General features: G+C 40.5%; 1 long non-coding RNA gene across 1 annotated transcript; it reads right to left on the reverse strand.

Moving 5' to 3' along the window:
• Window positions 1-3,995: 3,995 nt before the first annotated feature.
• LOC121066650 lies at window positions 3,996-7,588 on the reverse strand. The gene is made up of 3 exons (XR_005817905.1): window positions 7,470-7,588; window positions 5,234-5,361; window positions 3,996-4,163 (listed from the first exon to the last, which is right to left on the reverse strand). It is a non-coding gene; the product is annotated as an uncharacterized LOC121066650 (long non-coding RNA).
• Between the last annotated feature and the right edge of the window lie 1,760 nt (window positions 7,589-9,348).

Consider the following 9,348-nt stretch of genomic DNA (forward strand, 5'->3'; position numbering starts at 1 on the left):
GGAAAAAGCTGTGCTTAGTTTCACCAGAAGCAATGTATCTGCTTCAGGAACAACTGTGAAAAAATTCATCGTGATTTTACAAGAGAACTGGGAGCAGACAATCATTCAGGTCCCTTCTGGCCCTAAAATCTATGAATCTAGGAAATGATGCCTCATTTCACAATCTAAGTCATTAAAAACACACTTCAATTATTGAAGTAATCACATTTCTTGGAAATGTGGCTACTGTCTGCTAAGATGATCAGTGTTTTATTGAAATTCATGAAAAGAACAGTGTTTGTTACCAGAATTATTCTTTTTTATTGTTTCCACAAGCTCATTAGAACTCCAAAATACAGAAAATTACTCAGTATTATAATATAAAAATGATATAAATGAATGCACACCGAAGTAGCTGCTTGTGTAACCCCCTTTCCCTGTAAGAGCAAGGAAGGCACAGAGCCCTCACAAAAAGGGAGAGGAACATCAGAAAATTATAGTCACATTTATACACCTGAATAACACATACAAAAAGAATTTGGGCGGAAGAGCAGTGCTAAGCATTTAATTTGAACTTTTAAATTATCTCTTGGACATTATTCAAAATACTTCTCTGTGTTTTCTGAATAGTGGGATCACTCCCAACATACACCTTTCTAAATGGAGATCGCGCCCTTATCCTTCATACAAGGAAAGCTTTGGGACACAGCTGAGTTTCAAACAAAGGTGTTTCCTAACCTTAAAGCACTGTGCCGGGCCAGGCTATTCTGTTCTATTGTATCCTCTTACCTTTTGCTGTGGAGGGCAGCGAGTTGCCCTAAAACTCTCAGGAACTACTTATAGAGATGCTACTCAGTTCTTGCATACTAGAAACATGTCTAAAATAGAAAACATAGGCAGGGTTAATTTTGTCTCTTTCAATGCCTAATCCAAGGGAGGGGGGTTGATTCGACCTGAATTTCTTGATGGTGCTGTAAAACATGAGCAATTAAACACATCTGATGAGCCTCTCAGTGAGCTCCGCTGCTGAAGCTGCAAACCAGCATTTACCTTCCTACGCATGAGGCTATAGCAGGGTATCAGCACAAAGCCCTTCTCCGCAGAGGCACTTTTGGGTAAATAATAAGCTCAACCAGAGAGGATGAATAAAAGAAGAAAATATTTTTTTTTATACCGAACGACTACAAAGTGGGACTGAAGTAAATGAAACAATTTGCTTGAGAAAGTGTGCTCAGTAGAAACTTCTGGTTTTGATGAGCTCTCTCTCCAAAGAACTGGATGTGCTTTAACAGTATCATTTCTGATTTATCTGGTGTTGCCAGATAAATTTTCTTCTGGGGGGAAGAGTAGAATTCTCTTTATTTAATGTACCATGTCTGGAATGTGGACTAGATTCAGCTACATGTCGCTTATAATTATTTATGTAACTTATTAATCACTGGGCTGTCACTCAGCTGTTTATAAAACACAAAAGAACACTTGGAGCCTGAAAAATTACATTTTTCCTCCCCTGAACCTCCCCAAAGGCCCCTTTGCACTTCTGAGGAGACCTCCATTTAAATGAAAATCTGTTGCCCAGTCTAAGTAACAAGGAACTCTGTAATGATAATTTAAAGAACACGTTTGTTCTTTGTGCCTGGGAATTGAATGATTTGCTTTAAGATGCTGTTAAAAAACTTGCATTTAAACTTTTCTGGACAATGTTTTTGGCTCATAGTTTTTTTGTTGTTGTTGTTGTTTTTTTTTTTCCCCACAAATGTGTTATGGGGAGGGTCCCCCTCTTGCTCTCTCAGCAAGTTATTTTCCCAATACTCAATACTCGTAAAACCATAACACCTCCAAGACTGCTACCTGTGGATCATGCCTGCTTGGAACTGGCCAATGCGTTCAAAAATTATTAGGATGCTTATACACGGATATGCAGACACCTACACACGCCATGGTTTCACATGTCTTGTTTCTCTTGTAACTCCATGATGAGTATATCAGTGTGGTTTTGTGCAGCTTCCTTTTGAGCTCCCGTGCAGGGTAACTCACAGCTTGTTTTCAGGAGAAGGTATCAGTTCATGGAGAATGGTATCAGGGCTTGTAAATGGTACACAGAAGAGCAATGACTCCATTCAGCTGAATTACATTTAAGATTTGATTATGAATGGCATCTTTGAGGCAGGCCATTTATCATTTGACATTCTACGTGGGCCTCTGTGTCCTGAAGCTTCATAAAGGCAATTCATTAAACAGCTTCAGTCACATCGGGAGGTGACTCAGTGAGCTGGTGCAATCCTCTGGCTGGTGCCCACCCTTGGCCGTGGCACACCTTGGGCTGAGGTAACAGCAAGGTGCTTATCCTCTCAGTGCCTCAGCTTAACCAGTGGTTTAATGGTTATACTGCTTTTTACCTGCCTTCTCACCCATTTGGTGGGCTGACTAGCAACATGTTTTCAATCTTTGCATGAAAGGCTCCACATTAATCCATGCCACGGTCTGCTTTGTTTGCTTCCACCATTAAAATTACTTGTTTCCCCCAAAGATCTACCATCTGTCACTATTCACCTTTTACATTTTTATGCTCCACAGTTGAGCAAACACAAATGCCTGAGTAATCCTATTTCCCATTATCTGCCTGTGGAAGTGCCATGAGGTCGGGGCGATGGCGAAGCCCCGATCCTGGATGGATGTCTCAGGGCACCAGGGCTCACCCTGCAGCCTGGTACTTGCCCAGTCTTAAAAAAAAACACTATCTAGATCTGTTTTTCTCACATTGTCACAATCTGGAGATTTTCTCAGGAAGCAGGATAAAATTGGAGGTGGGAGAAGTAGGGAGAAGAGACATTGTGCGAGGGGACGTTGGTGGCTGAGGGGGACAGCTCTGTGCTCTCTGCATGGGTGGCAATATTGGGGTGTCATTGGGAGCCTTGGCACTTGACAAGGGAAAGGGTCGGACCTCGGGTGATGGCTGGGATGCAAGCTGCTGTCTGAGTAGCCGGTCGCAAATGATTTTTGTGTTTTCATAATCCTTGTGAGTAATATCCTGTCAAAGTCTCATCAAAAGTTATTAGTCCCTCCATAAACTGGTACTTCAATATGTAAACTTGCCTTGTAATTAATTTTATGAGCTATGCCCCTGGCACCACAGAGCTCTTATTTCATTTTAGGAGCATAATTGATTAGGCTTCCTGTAGCTATAATGTAGACCAAGGATGTCGCCACCAAACAAGGAGCAATTTGTGACAGCTCATTTGCAAGGAGATATCTACTGTTTGCCAGCACTGAGCATACAGAAGGCAAAGTAAAATATTTTGTATTGCTACTGCTGTGCCCTGCTTGCAGTTAAAAAAAATAGAAAGAAAAAAAAGAAAAGAAGAAACAAAGAGACTATCTAATTATACAGACAAATTAGTAAGGTTAATTAGTATATATTTGTACAGCAGCTTTTATTCTCCACCATAAAGGTTTTTCTTCTCCACTGAATTCTTTTGAAGATGTTTGCCTCGCTATAGCATCAGATGACATTCCCATTCGGGCAATTAGATTTTGCATTGCTAAAATTTCCCCGTTTCAATTGTATCAGATATTTTTCTCTACTTTCCGCAACTGTTACGGCACAATAAAATCTCTCTCTCTGATATGCCTTTCAGCAATTATAGAGTCCATCTTTACACCAGTGCTTTGGTAATAGGATTTCCCTCCTTCTCTCTCTCCCTGTTTAATATTTGAGTGAATGTTACCTGAGAGAAATATGTTGCACACACAGACTGTATTAGCTTAATTTATGGCTAGCATGAATGAGGCAATATTTCCTGTGGATAAGGTCAGAAGGGCTTTGTTTTCTATTAATTAAAAATACGCTCTTACAGGACAATGCATGTAGGTAATAAAGACATAATGTGCATTTGTGTGGCTGTAAAGAAAGGAGTAGGCTTATTCACAGAGAACTGATCATAGCTGGAGCCTCACCCTGACCCCAGCAACAGAAGCAAACAAGGGGAAAATATGGATTATTTTATTCTTTTCATGCCCTGCTTATGCCAGCTGGAGAAATGAGGTGAATGTCCAAGAGAGGCAAGTCCCGCTTTGCTGCAGCCCCTGGAAGCCTGTAAGCACAGGGATGGGTCTAAAAGTATCTGATGCTTGCTGCCTCTCCAGGGAAAGCTGTGTATGGCTGAACTTGATAGGAACTCTGTCTGGAATAAAAAGAAAGCAAAACCTCAAAAAGTGGTTTGAAAATGAAACTAAGAATTTCAGAGGGAGAGTCAGAAGAAATGAGAAATGCTTTCCTCCAAAACTGCAACAGAATGATAAATTACTTTTGCCTTTCCGAAGCCAAGCTCGAAAACCTCTGTTCACCTCTATTATCTACTTCTGGTCTCTGAAGATACATTACCATATTAATTCATTGTGTTATACAATTTGAGCAACTAAATGAGTTTACCTTATGCCCTCTTAATAGTATTTTCTTTTAATGCTGGCTTTAAGTGATACATTTTAGGGGATACTTGAAGCAGAATGCATCAAGAAAATTTATTTAAACTCAATTTTGTTTACAAATTATGACTTATCCCTTCTTGATGAACCGGGCATAAAAGAGCCACACAGCCTCTCGTGGAGGATACCTCTCCTCTTGGCACTGAGAGTGCTGCCACTTCACGATAACACGAGGTTTTACTGGGGCAAGAAAGCAGTTGCCCCGTCTCACGAGTGAAGGGGGACTTTTTCTGTAAAAGGCACCCGTGGCATCACAGAAGAAGCGTGATGGATTAAGGTGGTTACGCCTGCAGCCCATCAGAATATAGGGTGTGTGAGGTGATGCTGTGCCACGCATCATACCCAGCCTGTGCTAGGCTGGTCATACGGATGTGGCTCAAGTGGGCAGCGGCGTGTGGAACATGTGGCTTTGCCAAAGGCCAGCCCACAGCTCAAAGCATCATGATGTGCTTTCCATGCCTTGGGATCATCGGAAAGGTGACTGAAAATGGGTTAGCTCAGCTTTTAGCCAGCATGGTTCCTATCAGGACAGGAATTTTACATCTTGTGGCTATGTTACGGACCATGCACGCACTGCCATAGTTTTTGTCTACATGCACATGCATGTCTACAAACACGTAAATGCATACATAAAATATGCTTACAAGCAGCTTATGAATAGAAGCAGCAACCTGACATGTGGCCTCGTGTCTCTGCTTGTCCCTTCCCATCACCCAAAGGACTGAGGTCTCTTGGGATTCTCCTGGGGTTTATGGACTCACGGGCATACCTACAGCAGACGTGCCACGTCTCCTCCCAATGTCGCATCCACAGGGATTCGAGAAGTGAGAAACCTGTTGGAAGGCTGCCCCTACAGCTGGTCCCCAGCTCTGCTCGTTCCTCTTCCTGGACTTCCTTCTGGTCAGTGGGCAGATGTATTTATATTTAATATAATTTATATATTAAATAACGTATTTATATTTAATAAGTTCACATTTCAATCATCCACAGAAGAAACAAAGACAATACTGCGCAATTTAGGTATCTACATTGTTACACAAACATTCTGCAAACAATCTGAAAATCAATCATCTGGTGTAATGATCATCACCAAATTCTGACTATCAGAAATAAAAGAACAGTTTCATGTCTGTGGGCAGAAGAGCAGATGACAACCTAGCATTCAGTGGAAATACTCTCATGCATGAGTTTAAACACCTGTGTAAATCTTGCAGGCCTACTGTATAGGTCTGAAATAAAGCTTTTGTCCATAATTGATTGAATCTGCAATATTATGGACACAATTATCAAATTGTTTCAAAAATCAAATAATAAATACTACAGAGGTAATTACTCTGGTTTGTATTCTTAAAATATAACGGTGAGATAAGCCCAGCTCCTTTGCTTGTCTGGCTGGGTTGTGTACTGCTCTTGGGCTTTAGGTTTTTTAAAAACATTCAGCTGTGAGCTATTTACAATGCCTGACAGAAGTAGCATTAACTTACTGCCAAATGGAAATCTGTTACTATTTGACCTTCTGATATATAGTAAACACCTTACAACTTTAGAGAGAATTTCATCTCATCTTTGCAGCACTGATGTAAATTAGTAAATAGAAACAATCTTCATTTGACATGTTCCAGTGCAAGTACATGATCAGCAGAGTCTTACATCCAGTGATTTTAATTTAATAGGTTTATCCCTGTGCTAGCTATGGTATTCATTTAAACTGACCTTGCTTTATTTGAATTATTGCTCAGATTTGCACAAGTATAAATGACCTAATCTTCCAAAATACGTTTTCTGATCGACATAAGCAAACAGTCTGAGGAAGCAATTATGTAAAAGAAATGGTTTTAGGCAACAAATGGGTCTATAAATAAACAAGTACATCCTAATCACAGGCTAAAGAGGTGTGACATTTTTCCTTTTTTAATAAAAAAAATAGTTAAACTCAATTAATTTTAATTTTTCTGAAAGTAAGGGTTCAAGTGTACTTTGGGAAAGTGAGTACATTGAAAGCAAAAGCTGCACCTTTTTTTTCCTGAAGTTCAGCCAGCATAGATACATCTGGCAAGTGTCACCTATGACTTCACAGATCTGGACAGATCAGCAAGAAATTATATTGGAAAACCAGGATTTTTTTTTGTGCAACCTGTAGGAAGTAAGCTTTTTTTTTTTTAACAAGTCAGAAGTTTTTTTCTAAAGTGAAAGGTAATGCAAAAGTATGCCACACTACTCATCTTTGTGATTTTTTCCATTTTTTCCCATTACTATTGCTCTGGGATTCCATTATTTGGTTTTAGGCACTGTTTCCTAAATAAAGAAGGGCATGGGGAAATATATGTTAAAAATGTGTCCAAAGGGGAACATTTATCTACTCATGCTATTTAGGGAAAAAAAGTAATTGTTAACAGTTGGAAAGATATTACTAGGGCATGTGCTATCAGGTGTGTCAATGGGTGTAGGAAGAAAAACAATAGATGAAGCTTGGTGCTAGAGAAATCAGTGTAGACAAATGATTTTCTCACAGTGAATAAATCAAGACCACTTACTGTAGATGATGAATAATTACACAGTTGTACACTGGTGTGAGCAGAGTATCAAGTCGAAGAGGAAGAAGGTGGGTGAAAAGGCAAAGGCTGCTTGAGATGAAAAGTAAAAATGATATTGCTAAAGGAGGAGATGAAGAGCAGTACAACGGAAATCAAAGCTTTCTGGAGATGTTCATGTGTGAGAAGAAGACAAAGGAATGCAGCAATGGAGAGTGTTTGATATAAGAGAAATGAGATGGAAAGAAAGAATTTAACAAAACCCAAAGAAATATAGGAAGGCAAAAGGTGGTTCTCACCAAGATAAATCACTTAACAGAAAATCTCAAGTTTGAAGGTGACGCCATATACTGCTTATCTGTTGTTCTGTGGAATGGTCTAAAAAGTATGCCTTTATGAAGGCAGAAAATGGACTTTATACCCCTAAGCTGATGACTTTTACCTCTCGAAAGCTACTAACTCTTTTCCACTGACCATTTCCAGCATTCTGGAATTCAAGTGCATTCCTTCATGGTTCATATTTGCATCAGAGCGTTTTGGGGCACATCCAGTTAGGGTATTGGTTCATGTGCATGGAGAATGCAAGACTCCACTTTTTCTGTAGGGAAACACAAGCATGGGAAAAAGCATTTAAGAGAGAGGCTTCATTAATATGAAAGAAGCTGACAGAAGGTTTGTGTGATATGTGTTTTCTGTCTTCCACCCACACTGACAGAAGAGCTTAGTTTGGAGGTATGCCTCTTCAGGATTTAGTCTTAAATATACCCCTTGGCTTTGGTTAAGAATTAAAGTCAGACTTTAAGTCAGGCACAAGACTGGAAACAAAAACCATAAATAAATCAAACATAAAGCATAATTCTAAACGGAATGGATACTTTTCCTGTTGCATACCATAGGATGTTTAAAGACCATGCAGCCAGGTTCAACATCACTCTTTTTCCAGCTGTTAACTTCTGCTCTGCCCCTGTCTGAAAAACAATGACTGTGTTTTCATGGAGTGATCCCACCGTAACACCCTTCCTCTCTATGTCTTAGATCCCTCTTTGCTCACAGACTTTATTTTCAAGCTGGTTTTCTGCTTTCTGATCATACCCGTGCAGCCTCAGCACCTCAGACCTCACGCTTCCATTGGCTTCCAGGGATGGACTCTAGGTTGAAAATTCCAAATTTGCTTCCAAATTAAAGGTGCGAGGCACTGCTTACACCCAAATTTTTGTGAAGCTCATGATCTGCGGTGTGATGCCAGCTTCCTCTAAGGCAGTACATGGCCACATCCCCGTGTGGATTATCAGGAGGGTACATTTTCACAAATCTGTAGCTCTTTGTATACCTATAGACAAGAATGTCTTTTCACCTGCCCCTTGTTATTTGCACAGCATCTGCAGGCTTGCATAACCCATATGATAGAAGACTTAGAGAAGACTGCTTTCTCCTTCATGGTGCTACATCTGCTATAGGGGAAATACAAAAGGAGGTGTCCAGGTCCTAAGCATCTCATATGCTGTGTAAATGAAAGGCTTGTGACTATGATGCTCAGGGGCTGCAGCACGGTGCCACATCGCAGGGCGTCTGTCCTGGAGCAGGCAGGGTGGGCAGGTCCTCGTTGATGGCACCGTAGTCCCCCAGTAAGGAGGGGATGTGTTCCCCACATCTCCAGGTGACTGTCCACACAGCGTGGGCAAGAGAAGTGATTTGTTGTTGTAAATCAATACATAGCTTATGTTGCTCATGGCAATGCCTTTCTAACTTTGATGCACAAGATGAGAAGAACAAATGCAGTGTCCCCGGAGAAAAAAGTGCCTTTTAGATGTACAGATAAAACAGTTATTTACAAATCCCTCCCTGGCAGGGGAGAGGGAGGAAGCACCAGGCACTGAAGAGACAGCACATTAAGCAAATGTTTCAGCCTTGTCTCTAAGATACATGCTGCCCTTTCTAAAATAAAAATGTTTGTACCTTAGAGAAAAAAAATAAAAAAATAAAGTACTAATACTTACAGGAGAGACACAACATCAAATGCTAGGTTAGATACTTGCTCATTTCCTCAGACTTCTGGGTTTCTCAAATACCTCTCCTTTGCATACTTTGGACCATGGAAGATGTTTCCATGGTAACAAATAGATGTTATGTTTATTTACTGGGCAGCAGGGAATGACAATGTCAGTAAATGACATTTCTCTTCCTTTCTCTCTCTCTCTTTTATTTTTTTTTTCTTTCCAAGGGAGATTTCTTTTAGGTAATGGAACTGTGAAACTGGCAGCAGATGCAGCAGCAGTTTTTCAGATACCCTTCCCAGCCCCACTTTGTGCGTGTGTGTGAGACAGAAGTAGAGAGCAGCTAACATGGCTGTGTG

Source organism: Cygnus olor, chromosome 2, assembly GCF_009769625.2.
Source record: "Cygnus olor isolate bCygOlo1 chromosome 2, bCygOlo1.pri.v2, whole genome shotgun sequence".
Taxonomy (NCBI): domain Eukaryota; kingdom Metazoa; phylum Chordata; class Aves; order Anseriformes; family Anatidae; genus Cygnus; species Cygnus olor.